The following is a 14271-nucleotide window of genomic DNA, read 5'->3' as shown; positions in this document are numbered from 1 at the left end:
CTCCTGGCTTCAAGCTGAATCCCTTTGTCCCTCCAGCTGTTTGGGTGTCTTTGTTCACCGTTTCTTCTATAGCTTGGTCAACAGGGATTCGGCCAAAGGGATTGGTGGAGCCCAGTTGGACTGAGAAGCCTCCTTCCATGAATTCTGTGTACACATCTGGGTGTGTGATGGGCAGCTCAGACATCTGGGCGTAGTAGTAGGGGAAATAGCGTGCATAATTCATCCTGTCATAAGCAAAGCACCATGGGATCATTGCTCGAATCCTAGCCAAGTGTAGCATCCAGTCTCCCTCTCTGGATGCTCGGATGAGCCCCAACAAGATTTCAACCATGTCCAAATAGGACATCCAGAAGTTCGAGAGGCTGCCGTTTCCACCTCTAAGGAACTCACGGTAGACTTCAAATAGATCCATGATGCGTGTACAAGAGCTGTTCTCGAGGACCTCCTTCAAAGCATGTTGTGAGACTTCTTTCCCAAGGCTGTCAATGGTCTTCAGTGTCTCATTCAGGTGAACCATGTCATTCCTGTGAGTTTCTTCCAACCAGGACAGGAAACCATTCAAGGTCAGTCGCATGAGAGCCTCATACAGGAGCTTGTGTAGTCGCACTGCCCTGTTGTACTTGCGGCCATCCATAACACCAGCAATTGAGCCTTCTGCAATCATGCCAGACTCAATGCAGAGGTCTTTGAATCCAGCATCTTGGAAACGCTTTCCTATTATTGCCAGCAGTGTGCAGATGGTGTGGAATACCCCAAGCCTAACGATGATATCATGGAACTTGTCATGGTGTTTCCATGTGATCTCGACAGCCTTCGCATACAGGGCTTGGTCAAAGACACAGACAATCTTCCTCAGGCCTAAGCACTGCATGATGCTCAGTGACTGGTTAAGCACCTCGTTGACAGTAGACATTTGTGTCGCTGGAGCATTGATGGTAGGCAGATAGCCTATATTGTCGGGGATGACCGTCATCTCTCCTCGAGTCAGGATGTTGAAGCCTGTCCAGCTGCTGACTGACTGTTCTTCTTGTTGTGACATGCGTGCTAGGACCCAAAGAAGGTTTTTCTCTCTGGCAAGCTTAGTATTGGCTGCAGTGTCGGCATCTGACTTTTTGCTTTGTGGTGGCCCTACCCGTTGTCCAGCATTGTAAGTTGGTAACATTGGTGGGGGTCCATCAATGCTTCTCTTCTTTGTTTTGGGAACAGTGGGCATGGGTTGGACAGGAAGTGGGTTGACTGGCTTTGCTTGCACAGCAATCCCATTGACTCTGTGAGATGTTCCCTCACCACTGACAGTTTCTTCAAGACGGTCGATATTGTCCCAGGCTAAAGTTGTGAATATGCCAGGATGGATGTTAGCTGGAAGGGCAATGCCACTCCCTGATGATGAGAGTTTCTGGAGACACAGGGCAGTGTTGATCTCTTCCATCTGTGAATAGGACACACTGTGACCAAGTCGGTTGAGGATGTTTATCAACTCTACATTTCCTGTCAACGATTTGACACTGAATGGCAGAACAATGTGCTTGGAAGGCTTGGTATTTCCACATGTCACTGCATATACTATGTCATGGCCAAATGACTGCAGAAGGCACTGCACTCTCTGGGATGCTTGATCAGGATCATTTGAGCCTGTGAGTAGAGAGTACAGGAAGATAATGAGCGACTCTGGAATGGTAGGACATTCTGCTTCTGGTTTGACTTCAGGCGGCCAGGTTTGAGGAACATCTTGACTTTTAATGTCTGCTCTCAATTTGATGGCTGCTTTGGTTATAACATCTTGTGCACTGACACTTTTCAGGGTCTGCAGCTCCCTTTTGAGAGACTGATTTTCTTTGGCAAGTTCCCTCATGGACAAGTTATCGGGATAGAGGAGGAATTTTCCTTTCTCATCAGGGAATATCTGCAAGGCAAACTCACTCTCCAGGTTTCGCCTTATGTGCTTCTTGGTTGATTCCTTGACTTGGGCAATGCCTTGGGAGTTCATTGAAGCTACCAGTCTAGAAGAGAGATCAGTCATTGTCATCACTTGAGGATTGCCAAAAAGCTCCATCCTGATGAAGAGGAACAGCTCATTGTATGCCTTATTCACAGCAGCTTCATACTGGGCTGCAGCATCATCATCTTCATTGCTGGCAACCTCTCCTTTGGAAACCTCTTCTTTGGTGTAAAGTCTATAGCATGACCTGTGGTAGTGCCCTTCAGCTGCTACAAGGTCTCTACTCACAATGGCAAGGATTCTGCTGTCCCTTTTCTTTGTGGCTGCACTCCTGATCTTTGCATCAGCTCGCAGTTCTCGACACTGCACCAGTACTTCTCTCGTATTCTGTCTCTTGGAATATTTGCTGTTTTTCTGACAAAATATGCCCTCTGCATCATAAGTCCTAGATGTACTTGGAGCATGTCGAGCTACTCTCTTAGATTGTTTCTCTTCAGCAGAGACACAACTTTTCTTTTCTTTTGCAAGGAGGCCATCAAGAATTTGCTTCATAGTGAAGATACTGCGACACTTTCTGTGGTAGTAGATTGCTGGAATCTGTCCCTCAGGAATGTCTTTTGCCAGTTTCAAAACTGGTGCATGATTTCGTATCTGAGCTGCCCTGAGCAGAGTTCTCCATGAGTCGACACTTTGTAGTGAAACCAGCTTATCTGTATCATCAGAACAGTGGATAATGCACTCCACCCGTGGGCGCTTTGGTATTGGGTAAAAACTTGCTTGTTCACCAGTGGCCATATTCAGTCAGTTTTCACCTGCCACATACAAACAAATACATGTAACTTAGGTGTATGAACACTACTAAAACAAAGTTTACTTTGCTTCACCAGCGTCATATTACCATTATTTATCTTACATAGCCACAAATAGATACATTACCTAGTTGCTATGCAACAGCTGTATTTTGTCCACATGAGGCCGCTAAAATCAACACAAGATGAAAGTTCCTCGTAGCCACTTTAACTAATCATATTAACATATACATTAAAAGAACATGCTAACATTATGGGAAATTAGCTTACAATCTTCTCCAGAGTGAGACAAGAAGATAGATACCAGTTTCCTCTATATGTGTTTAGTAGAAAGCTATCTGGCTGCACGTTAGCCTAGCTTAGCACAATGAATGGAAGTACACAGTACTGGTTATCCTTGGTTGTTGGCCAACTAAGAACTGTCCTAGAGTTTAAGCTAGGCTAATCAGTACCAGGGGTGTTGAAATGCTATATTTGTAAAAATCTGGGCAAATACACAATCGTGAGAGGCACCGAAACAGGTTTCCTGAAAGAAAAATGAAATAGCTGCTCATTTGGAAAGGTTATCATGTATTATTTTACTTCTGTTAGTGTACCAAATAAAATGGCACCAGTGAAGTTGTGTCACCTTGGGTGATATCGATATCTGGTCTGACCCATGGACTAACTGGCTTTGGTCTAGTTAGTTTCTTAGTAATAATGCCCTTCTAATTTAAGGTTCACAATCACCTCACACAATGAAATAGTATGGGTATATTATACAATACCTGAATCTTTACAGTCCTGTGAGTATTCCAGTTTTTGTGTTTTGTGTCCCTGATATTCCTAGATGCCACAGGGCTAAAAGAAAGTATATAGTTTAGGCGAACATTGCAGAAAGATGTGTGTTATTGACGGGTTGAAGAGCTCAAGTGACCTCTATATTTGTGAGAAATATCCACAACAGGGCTTGAATGAAAGCTAAGAAGGTCCCCTTTAAAATGATACCAAAGACAATATTATAGAACATTGAAAAATGTCCTGACCATGAGGCTAAACCAGGATATGCACCAGCGTCTAAAATGCAATTTACTTTAGGGGGTGGTTAACTTCATGAGCTGATAACTGTGATACAGCTGCCACTCAGGAATGGTTATCATACCAAAATATCATCTACAGACATGGATCCTTTCAAAAATTATAAGTAAGTTTTGCCACCTTGAGTGTACCGAAATAGGAAATTTTGGGCTCTGGCCCACGGACTATGAGGCACAGTTCGCGCTCAGAGACATAACAGCAGACGAGACCAGGTACTACTACGTAGTGGCAGCGCTGGGGGGCGCTACGGCTTCCAGGATAAGCGGTTTCATAACCAACCCACCGGCCGATGGTAAATACGCTGCACTTAAACATCTCCTCCTTGAAACTTTTGAACTGTCAACAACGGAGAGAGCACGTCGCCTCTTCGCAATTCAGGGCTTGGGAGATGGCAAACCATCGGAGCTAATGAGCAGGATGTTAAACCTACTGGGTCAAGAAAAGCCATGTTTCCTGTTTAGGGAGCTGTTTCTGCGCAACATGCCGCCCCACGTCCAGACTGCGCTCGCTAACTCCACCATCACTGATCCCCGTGAGCTGGCAAAGGAGGCTGACCGATTCTTCGTCGCTACACAACGTTCCTCCCATGCCGGGGTGCTGGCTCCTACCTTCACTGGCCCCCCGCCGACATCGCGGGCGTGGCCCAACGGTGGCGCCACAGCATCAGACCGCTACAAGCCCTCTGGACTCTGTATGTACCACGCTCGATTTGGTGCGAAAGCTAAACGGTGCCGTTCCCCCTGCAACTACAGGCCGACGGGAAACGAGAGGGCCAACACTCAGTAGTGGCCATGGGTGTTGGCGATACGAGCAGGCTACTCTTCATCCTCGACACCATCTCCGGTTGGCGATTTCTTTGTGACACGGGCGCGCAGAGAAGCGTGCTCCCTGCTACTGACGTCGACATCATGGGCGGGGAGCGGGGCCCCCAGTTGGCGACGGCTGACGGCAGCCCTATCCACACCTACGGCGTGCGGTCTGTAGAACTGTGTTTTGGTGGACAACGTTTCACGTGGGAGTTCGTCATGGCCAATGTAACGCTTCCCCTCCTCGGAGCTGATTTTTTGTGCGCTTACGGTTTGCTAGTGGACATTCAGAACAGCCGTCTGGTCGATGCCTTAACCTTCTCCTCCTTCGCATGTACGCGGAGGGAAGCGGCCTATGCAGGTCTAGCCAACTCTCTCTCAGAGGCAGACAAGTTCAACCGCCTCCTCGCTGAGTTCCCTGACCTCACCCAGCCTACCTTCTCTGCACCCACCGCTAAGCATGGGGTGGAGCATCACATTGCTACGAAGGGGCCCCCGGTCTACGCCAGAGCCAGGCGTCTCGACCCCGCCAAACTCGCCATTGCCAAGTCTGAGTTCGAGCACCTGGAACGCATGGGGATCATCCACCGCTCTGACAGCCCGTGGGCGTCCCCACTCCACATCGTCGCTAAGCCTGATGGAGGTTGGCGCCCATGCGGGGACTACCGCCGACTAAATGACGCCACCACGCCTGACCGCTATCCTGTCCCGCATATCCAGGACTTTTCTGCAAACCTGTCTGGCAAATGCGTCTTCTCAAAAGTCGACCTGGTCCGTGGTTATCATCAAGTTCCCGTGCACCCCTCAGACATCCCCAAGACAGCGGTGACAACCCCATTCGGCCTATTTGAATTCCTACGAATGCCATTTGGACTCAAAAACGCGGCCCAGTCCTTTCAGCGGCTGATGGATTCAGTGCTCCGTGGCCTTCCTTTCATACTCATCGCCGCGCCTCCGAGGAAGAACACCTGTCCCATCTTCATGCCCTCTTCACACGCCTCAGCCAGCATGGGCTGATCGTCAACCCGGCGAAGTGCCGGTTCGAGCTGACAGCCATTGATTTCCTCGGGCACCGCATCACTGGGGACGGGGCAGTCCCCCTGCCCTCAAAGGTGGAAGCGGTGGCGGCCTTTCCGCGCCCCCAAACAGCTCGTGCGCTCAGGGAGTTCATCGGGATGGTGACATTCTACCACCGCTTCATTCCTCGAGCCGCCTTTATCATCCGGCCACTGTACGAGGCGCTGAAAGGCATGTCCCCCAACCAGGCGGTCGACTGGACAGCAGAGCGGGACCGTGCGTTCACCGAGACTAAAGCTGCGCTCTCCCAGGCTACCCTGCTAGCGCATCCTTCACCTACAGCGCCTATTTCCATAACCACGGATGCATCGGACTATGCTGTTGGTGCGGTTCACAAGCAGTGGGTGGGGGGGGCTTGGCAGCCTTTGGCCTTTTTCAGTCGCCAGCTTACACCCCGAGAGCGCAAGTATAGTACTTTTGACAGGGAACTCCTCGGTCTCTGGCTCGCCGTCCGGCATTTCCGTTTCCTGCTAGAGGGCCGCGAGTTACTGCGTACGTGGACCACAAGCCCCTCACGTTTGCCATGTCCAAGACGGCCGAGCCATGGTCCGTTCGCCAGCAGCGACAACTCTCCTACATTTCGGAATTCACTACCGACATCCAGCACGTCGCTGGTAAGTCTAACCAGGTAGCTGACTGCCTCTCTAGGGCAGTGATTGGAGCGGTCCACCTAGGCCTTGACTATGCACAGATGGCTGCTGACCAGGCCACGGACCCGAGCATCCTCCGTCTCCGGGCCTCCGACACGGGGCTCCGCCTGCAGGACGTTCCTTTCAGCGACACAGGTGTCACCCTCCTGTGTGACGTCTCCACAGGACAGCCCAGGCCCATTGTCCCGCACAGCTGGAGACGCCCCGTATTTGAAGCTGTGCACGGCCTCTCTCATCCAGGCGGTAAGCCATCCGTGCGCCTGACCTCTGCTAAGTTTGTGTGGGAGGGACTTAAGAGAGACGTGAAAGCGTGGGCCGACTCGTGTGTTGCCTGTCAGCGGGCTAAGATACACCGCCACATTAAGGCGCCCCTGGAACGCTTCGCAGTGCCGGAGAGACGATTTGACCATGTCCACGTCGACCTGGTTGGTCCCCTACCCCCCTCCCATGGGTTCACCTACCTCTTCACTGTGGTGGACAGGACTACGCGCTGGCCTGAAGCTGTTCCCCTGGCATCCACGACGTCTGCTGATGTGGCCTGGGCTTTTATTGGGTCGTGGGTCTCACGTTTCGGTACGCCTTCCGACCTTTCATCTGACCGCGGGCCACAGTTTACCTCAGAGCTATGGAATGCTGTGGGTGAGGCTCTGGGCGTCAAGCTTCATCGCACTACCGCCTACCACCCTCAGGCGAACGGCCTATGTGAGCGCTTCCACCGGTCCATGAAGGCTGCGCTTCGGGCTACTCTCAAGGACTGCAACTGGGTCGACAAGCTCCCATGGGTCATGCTGGGCCTGCGGACCGCCCCGAAGGAAGACCTACAAGCCTCCTCTGCGGAGCTGGTGTACGGCACGCCGCTGCGAGTCCCAGGCGATTTCATGCCCAATGCAACACGTCCCTGGTCAGCTGTGGACCAACGAGCCTCCTTGCTGGACGGGGTCAGAGCTTTCACACCCGTCCCTACCGCCCAACACGGCGCTCCGGTGTCCCAGGTGCCCCCAGGTCTGCAGTCAGCGGACTACGTGTTCATCCATCACGACGCACACCGCCCCCCTCTGCAACCCCCTTATGACGGCCCCTTCCGCGTCCTGGAACGGGGAACTAAGCACCTGGTGGTGGATTTCGGAGGCACGGCCGAGCATGTTTCAGTGGACCGAGTTAAACCCGCACACCTGGACCTGACGCAGCCGTTGGAGTTAGCCCAACTTCCTCGTCGCGGTCGTCCCCCGGCTCCGCCTCCTCCCCCCGTGGAGGCCCGAGCTGCCTCTTCTGCTCCTCAGGCTGACCTCCACAGGCCCGCGTCAATGCCTCCCACAGACACTCCGGCCCCTGTTATCCGGAGCCGCCGCGGACGGCCTGTCGTCCACCCGCGCCTGCCTGACTTCGATTACTAGGGCGAATTCTGGGGGGGCTCATGTGGTGGACACGTATTGGGGACAGAATTCAACCCAGGAACTAAGGGTTAAGTCATGGTTGCCCTGGCAGGTTAACGCAGGGTTAAGTTATGGTTGTCCAGCCAGTTTTCTGGTTATTCTTGCCACCTCCGCTCAGTCGAGCTGTGGTTTGGTTGTCTCTCTGATTTACCGTGGATTAAAGAAAGTTGCCTACACGGCTAAAGTGTGAACCTACGGTCTTCTCCATTCCTTCGGCTCTACACCACTGTGTTACATCACTTTTCCTTTAACAACACTCAAAAAGCGTTTGGGAACTGAGGACACTAATTGTTGAAGCTTTGTAGGTGGAATTCTTTCCCATTCTTGCTTGATGTACGAATTCAGCTGCTCAACAGTCCGGGGTCTCCGTTGTCGTATTTTGCACTTCATAATGCGCCACACATTTACAATGGGAGACAGGTCTGGACTGCAGGCAGGCCAGTCTAGTACCCGCACTCTTTTACTACAAAGCCACGCTGTTGTAACACGTGCAGAATGTGGCTTGGCATTGTCTTGCTGAAATAAGCAGAGACGTCCCTGAAAAAGACGTCGCTTGGATGGCAGCATATGTTGCTGCCATCCAATTAACCTGTTCACCTGTGGAATGTTCCAAACAGGTGTTTTTTGAGTATTCCTCAACTTTCCCAGTCTTTTGTTGCCCCTGTACCTTTTAGCATTAATGGTGCCTTCACAGATGTGCAAGTTACCCATGATGCCATGGGCACTAACACACCCCCATACGCCCATTTCACGCTGTGGCCATCTTGGATTAAAAAAAAAAGACAAGCGGTGGGAACTTAGCCACGCCCCCTTCTTAATTCGTTGAAAACTCTGCTGGAAGCAACATGTACTGCTGTGTACCATCCTAAATTCAACTGACACATTAAGATGCCATATGGCTAAATGTTTACTCCTCCTGCTATTATTGCAACAGACATTATGTACATGTAGGCCTACTGTATGCATTGAGCTGCAGAGGTTGCACCATGTACAGCCAGTTAAATAATATTGGGGTGACCAGTTTCACTGTGACTAAAACATTAGAAGGGAGACAGAAGTTTGACGTTGAAAAATGTTTGCTCCTGTTTGTAGTCGCATTGGTGACTTAATAGCGGAAGAAGATGAAGAGGAACATGAGGGAGATAGGTGAGTTGTTACTGTCAGTACAATACAATTTTTCAAACATGTAGATTACTGCATTGTATAATATATATATATATATATATATATATATATAATGTATGTATATGTATATATTCACTAATCTTTCAATAGTGGATAGCTCTGTTGTGACACATCATCTTGATAACAGGAAAATGTGTGGATTTATATTGCTTCCCACATGTATGACATATCCTCATGTGTCCAGTGAGGTTTGGGCGACTCTACCTGATCATGACTACGACGTGAAGCCCCTTTCTGTGGAAGACCAGCTTGACGCAGTAAAGAAACGCATCGCTTTCCTGGAGGACGAAAATAAAAAGCTAAAAAGTGTCTAGAGTTTTAGTCTAGAACGCTTCCAGTGTGCGCCCAATCTGATCAGGTTTTACACTGGTTTTAAGGATTACCACACCCTCAAAGCACTCTTCCTAGCTTTACAGCCTACTGCAGAGTCCATGGTGCAATGGACTCAAATGCAAAGGAACAGCCATAACCTAGAACACATTTCTGTGTCTGGCTTCCATGCAGAGCATTTATCGCCGATTGATCAGTTTTTCCTGTTCTTGTGACGTGTGCGGCAGGGCTTTTTCGCTCTGGATTTATCTGTATGATTCAATGTGTCGCCAGCCACAGTCAGCAGGAACTGTACGACGTGGGCCAACTATTTGCTCTTTATGTTAGGGACCCTCCCAATATGGCCTAGTAGAGCAGCAGTAGACGAGCTAATGCCACCAGTATTCAGGGAATTCTACCCAAACACGAGAGTGATACTAGACTGCACAGAGATCCGCATCGAGACAGCTAGTTCAAAGGTTTTGAACACCATGACATACTCCCATTATAAAAGTAACACTACACTGAAATCCCTAATTGGGATCACTCCCTCAGGGTCAGTTAGCCTGGTAAGTAATCTATACACAGGATGTATTTCTGATAAGGAGATAACTAAGAGGTCAGGTGTTCTGGACCTCTTAGAGTCAGGTGATGAGGTCATGGCCGATAAGGGCTTCCTTATCAAAGACCTGCTCGATGAAATAGATGTAAAACTTGTCATCCCTGCATTTTTAGGCCCAAGTGGACAGTTTAGCTGTGATGAGCTCACAGACACACAGAGTATTGCTGGCTTGAGAATACACGTCGAACAGTCAATAAGACGCATAAAGGAGTACCACATTTTTGATGGAGTCATACCCCTTTAACTAAGTGGAACAGTCAACCAACTGTGGACTGTGTGCTCTCCTAACAAATTTTCAGGGACCACTGTTATAAACCTTTGTTAAATTCAGCTGACAAGAAAATAGTGCACACAAACCTTAGATAGATTGAAACATATTTAACTTCATTTCAGTACAGTCCCATTTTTTAGCCCACACCTTGAGATGAGCAATCACTATCTTAGTTTAGTAAACAATTGATGATTTGAGTTGGTAGCGAGTTCCAGTTTATTGCTACAACAGAATGACAGTTGACCGAACATATTTTAGTTTAAAATGAACCAACAGTTTTGTTAAAGTTAAAGGACAAAGAATGAAAATATTGTAGATGGGACAATCTAATGTATAAATATTGAATGTACAGTATAAAAATGAAATGTATCTTATTTTTTATTTTATTGTGATTAAACATCTTCTTTGAATACAGCCCTGTGTGTGTCTCTCCTCGCTGGCACAGGAGAGGCGGAAAGTACTCGAAAAAGAAAAGATCCAGCTTAGTTTTCATATTGTGGTAAATGACGGTAGGTGCTCGAGGTTGGTAGTCCAAACCATGTTTGCTGCTGGCCCCGGCTGCATTGATTTCCGATTGAGTAAGAATGGGGCGTGGCTAAGTTCCCACCTCTTGTTTTTTTTTAATCCAAAATGGCCACGGCGTGAAATGGGCGTATACCATCACACATGCTAGCTTTTGAACTTTGCGCTGATAAACAATCTGGATGGTCCTTTTCCTCTTTAGCCCGGAGGACACGACATCCATGATTTACAAAAACAATTTGAAATGTGGACTCGTCAGACCACAGCACACTTTTCCACTTTGCGTCAGTCCATCTCCAGGGCTCTGAAATTTTGAACTGAGTTCAGAGTGAGATTTTGGCGGCGGCGGTGGGAGGGGTTTGGTTGGGGTGGGGACGGGGGTCTGATCTGATAAATGACACACAAATTCATACAAATAAAAATATTTATTTAATTCATCATTTTTTAGTGCAGGTAGAACTGGTGACCTGAACGAGAACAGGAGAATGTCACTTAATGTGCGCAGTAAGCCCGTATACATGTTCATTATGAATACAAACGACAGGGTTGATGTCAGGTTACAATCTGTCTTACAGTAAAACACCAAGCTCATGAATCTCGCTTTTTTGAATATTCCAAATGTATTTCCATGGAAATGGAGAGCTCATAACAACCAGAAAAAAACAACAGTAAATTATATGAAGTGAATTACTCTTAAGAAATGAATGAATTACTCTTAAGAAAAAACTAAAAACTTTTAGTGCAATTTATAAGTACTCTTAGTGGTGGCCTAAGAGAAAAGCTTTATGAATAATGGGTCCTGAACTAAGACTAAAAAACAAGTGTCAGTATAGCTGCTGAAATTTGCAGGGATTCAACTAGCTAGCTTAGGGTGACCATATTTGGCGTTCCAAAAAAAAGAGGACACTTTGCCTCCAGCCTCGAGATACTTCAATGATACTCAGTTTACTCAGAGATACCTTATAATTTGAATATATTTAAAGTAGGCCTCCTCTGTATGGATAGAAAATTGTTATTTATATTATTTAAGTACATGCTTAATGGTCCTGTGAGTGTAGGTTTGGTTTTAACTTAACTGCTCTCTGTCTCTTTTCTCTTCCAGGCACATAAAGAGTCTCACTTGCAACATGTTCACTCAAGAATATGCATGTGCTGACCTGCATATTAAATTATTATCATGGCTTCTCTGATTTTTACATTTTATGTTGATAGAATACTTAAATCTGAGACCACACTTAGTATTTAAAAATAAGATAACTTCTGTCACATGAAATGTTATAATAACATAAATGTATAGAAACCTGTAGGTAATCTGCTGCTCTGTAACAGCTGCTGTTAGCTTTTCTAACCTCACCTGAGATTCTGGCTTTCAGTTTGTGTATTTCATGACACAGACCCACAGTGATGCTCAAACTATCTCAAAAACGTTGTATTATTTTTCTTTCATTCAACTCCTGAACTAAGATCTCAGATCTTTCACTATGACATCAGAGCTCACCTGAGAGGCTGCAGCTCACCTGTCTGTGTGTCTCTGTGCTGCTCAGGCTGCTGCTGACAGATTTTTCAGAATAAAATGATGCCTGATAGTCAAACAAATCAGTTGGACAAGCTGTGACTAGTTTAGCTTATAAATAATACTCATGTCTTACTACAATACAAGTAGCAGCACATTAATGTCACATATACTATAATAACTCTGCTCTTGAGCCACTAATGGAAAAGGAAGGGTTGGCATTAAATAGTAAATAATTCTCACACTAATTTCAAAGATTAATATTTGGATTAATTACAGAACATTCTCAGTTAATCATGTGTAAACAGTTACTGACACTTTGGTTCTTCTTTAAAAAGGATCAGATGTCTTCATTTGCTTTTGAGAGGAATTTTCACCAACATTAAAGTTGTTTAATTATCAACATGTCTGAGCAACCATCGCAAATTAGCTAACATCACCTAACACCAGAAATTAATATAATATCAATATCTTAGTTTAGTTTCAGGGGAAGTCGTTTTAAATTCTGTGACGTTTGAAATGTTTAAACTTTAAATACTGACCGCTGCAGATTCTCCACCTCACAGATCCTCTGTACCTGTTGCCAGGCAACACGTAGCAGTGTCTTGCCATTAACATCGCTGATAAAGCAGCTGGCTTGCTTGAGATCAGTAAAAATATAATATATAACAGTTCAGCAACACGCAGACCTACCAAAGAAAACCGGACATTTTCATGAATTTATAACCCGCCCCCCCCCCAGGACATGTCCGGGGAAAAGAGGCCATTTGGTCACCCTAAGCTAGCTAGGCTAGTTCACACACTCTGGTTAAACCAACTGCCTGGACACAATATTCATAGAGAGTAAAAAGAGACAAGTTATCTCAAATGATGAGATAACTTACTGTACACATAGGATATGGTCTTCTCCCACGTCGTTGTTGTCCTACTTCGGATTTGTGACTAAGTTAGTAGATAGCTGTCCTCTTCTGTCAAGTTGTTGTAGCGGGAATATCTAAATCTTACCCGGATACAGCAATGCTATTATTTGATTGGCTGTTCGGCAGCTATATTCTTTAATTTGATTGGCTGGTGTGTGGCAGGCCCTTCTCAACGCTATGGGGAATCCACTTGATTCCTACCTGTTCCACTGTTATAAAAAATAGCGGCGCAACTTGGTGGGCGTTACCCTGGTTCTCTGCGTGAGAAATACAAGGTGTGGCGTGTGAGCGAGCTGAAATGCATGTGTCTCACGCCCAATGCGTGAGACTTGAGAGCCCTGCATCTCAGATGAGCTCGGGCCCAGAGAAGCCGGCGGCGTTTCTGGGTGTTGATGATATTTGGCTTTCGCTTTGCATGGTAGAGTTTTAACTTGCACTTGTAGATGTGTTAACTGATGATGGTTTTCCAAAGTGTTCCTGAGCCCACGTGGTAATATCCTTTATAGAATGATGTCGGTTTTTAATGCAGTGCCGCCTGAGGGATCGAAGGTCACAGGCATTCAATGTTGGTTTTTGGCCTTGCCGCTTACGTGCAGATTTCGCCGGATTCTCTGAATCTTTCGATGATATTATGGACTGTAGATGATGAAATCCCTAAATTCCTTGCGATTGTACGTTGAGAAACGTTGTTCTTAAACTGTTGGACTATTTGCTCAAGCAGTTGTTCACAAAGTGGTGAACCTCGCCCCATCCTTGCTTGTGAACGACTGAGCCTTTTGTGGATGCTCCTTTTATACCCAATCATGACACTCACCTGTTTCCAATTAACCTGTTCACCTGTGGAATGTTCCAAACAGGTGTTTTTTGAGCATTCCTCAACTTTCCCAGTCTTTTGTTGCCCCTGTCCCAGCTTCTTTGGAACATGTTGCAGGCATCAAATTCAAAATGAGTGAATATTTGCAAAAAAAACCCAATAAAGTTTACCAGTTTGAACATTAAACATCTTGTCTTTGTAGTGTATTCAATTGAATATAGGTCGAAAAGGATTTGCAAATCATTGTATTCTGTTTTTATTCACGTTTTACACAACGTCCAAACTTAATTGGAATTGGGGTTTGTACTTGGCCAATCAGCCCGC

At 46.8% G+C, this 14271-nt stretch overlaps 1 protein-coding gene across 1 annotated transcript in view; it reads right to left on the bottom strand.

Annotated features, from left to right (window-relative positions):
• Window positions 1–14271, bottom strand: part of pdzd2 (PDZ domain containing 2) — a 114151-nt gene that overhangs the window by 22788 nt on the left and 77092 nt on the right. The window lies entirely within an intron of this gene.

The sequence above is a fragment of the Lampris incognitus genome, chromosome 1, assembly GCF_029633865.1.
Source record: "Lampris incognitus isolate fLamInc1 chromosome 1, fLamInc1.hap2, whole genome shotgun sequence".
Classification (NCBI taxonomy): domain Eukaryota; kingdom Metazoa; phylum Chordata; class Actinopteri; order Lampriformes; family Lampridae; genus Lampris; species Lampris incognitus.
This window is presented reverse-complemented; position numbering and strand designations above follow the sequence as displayed.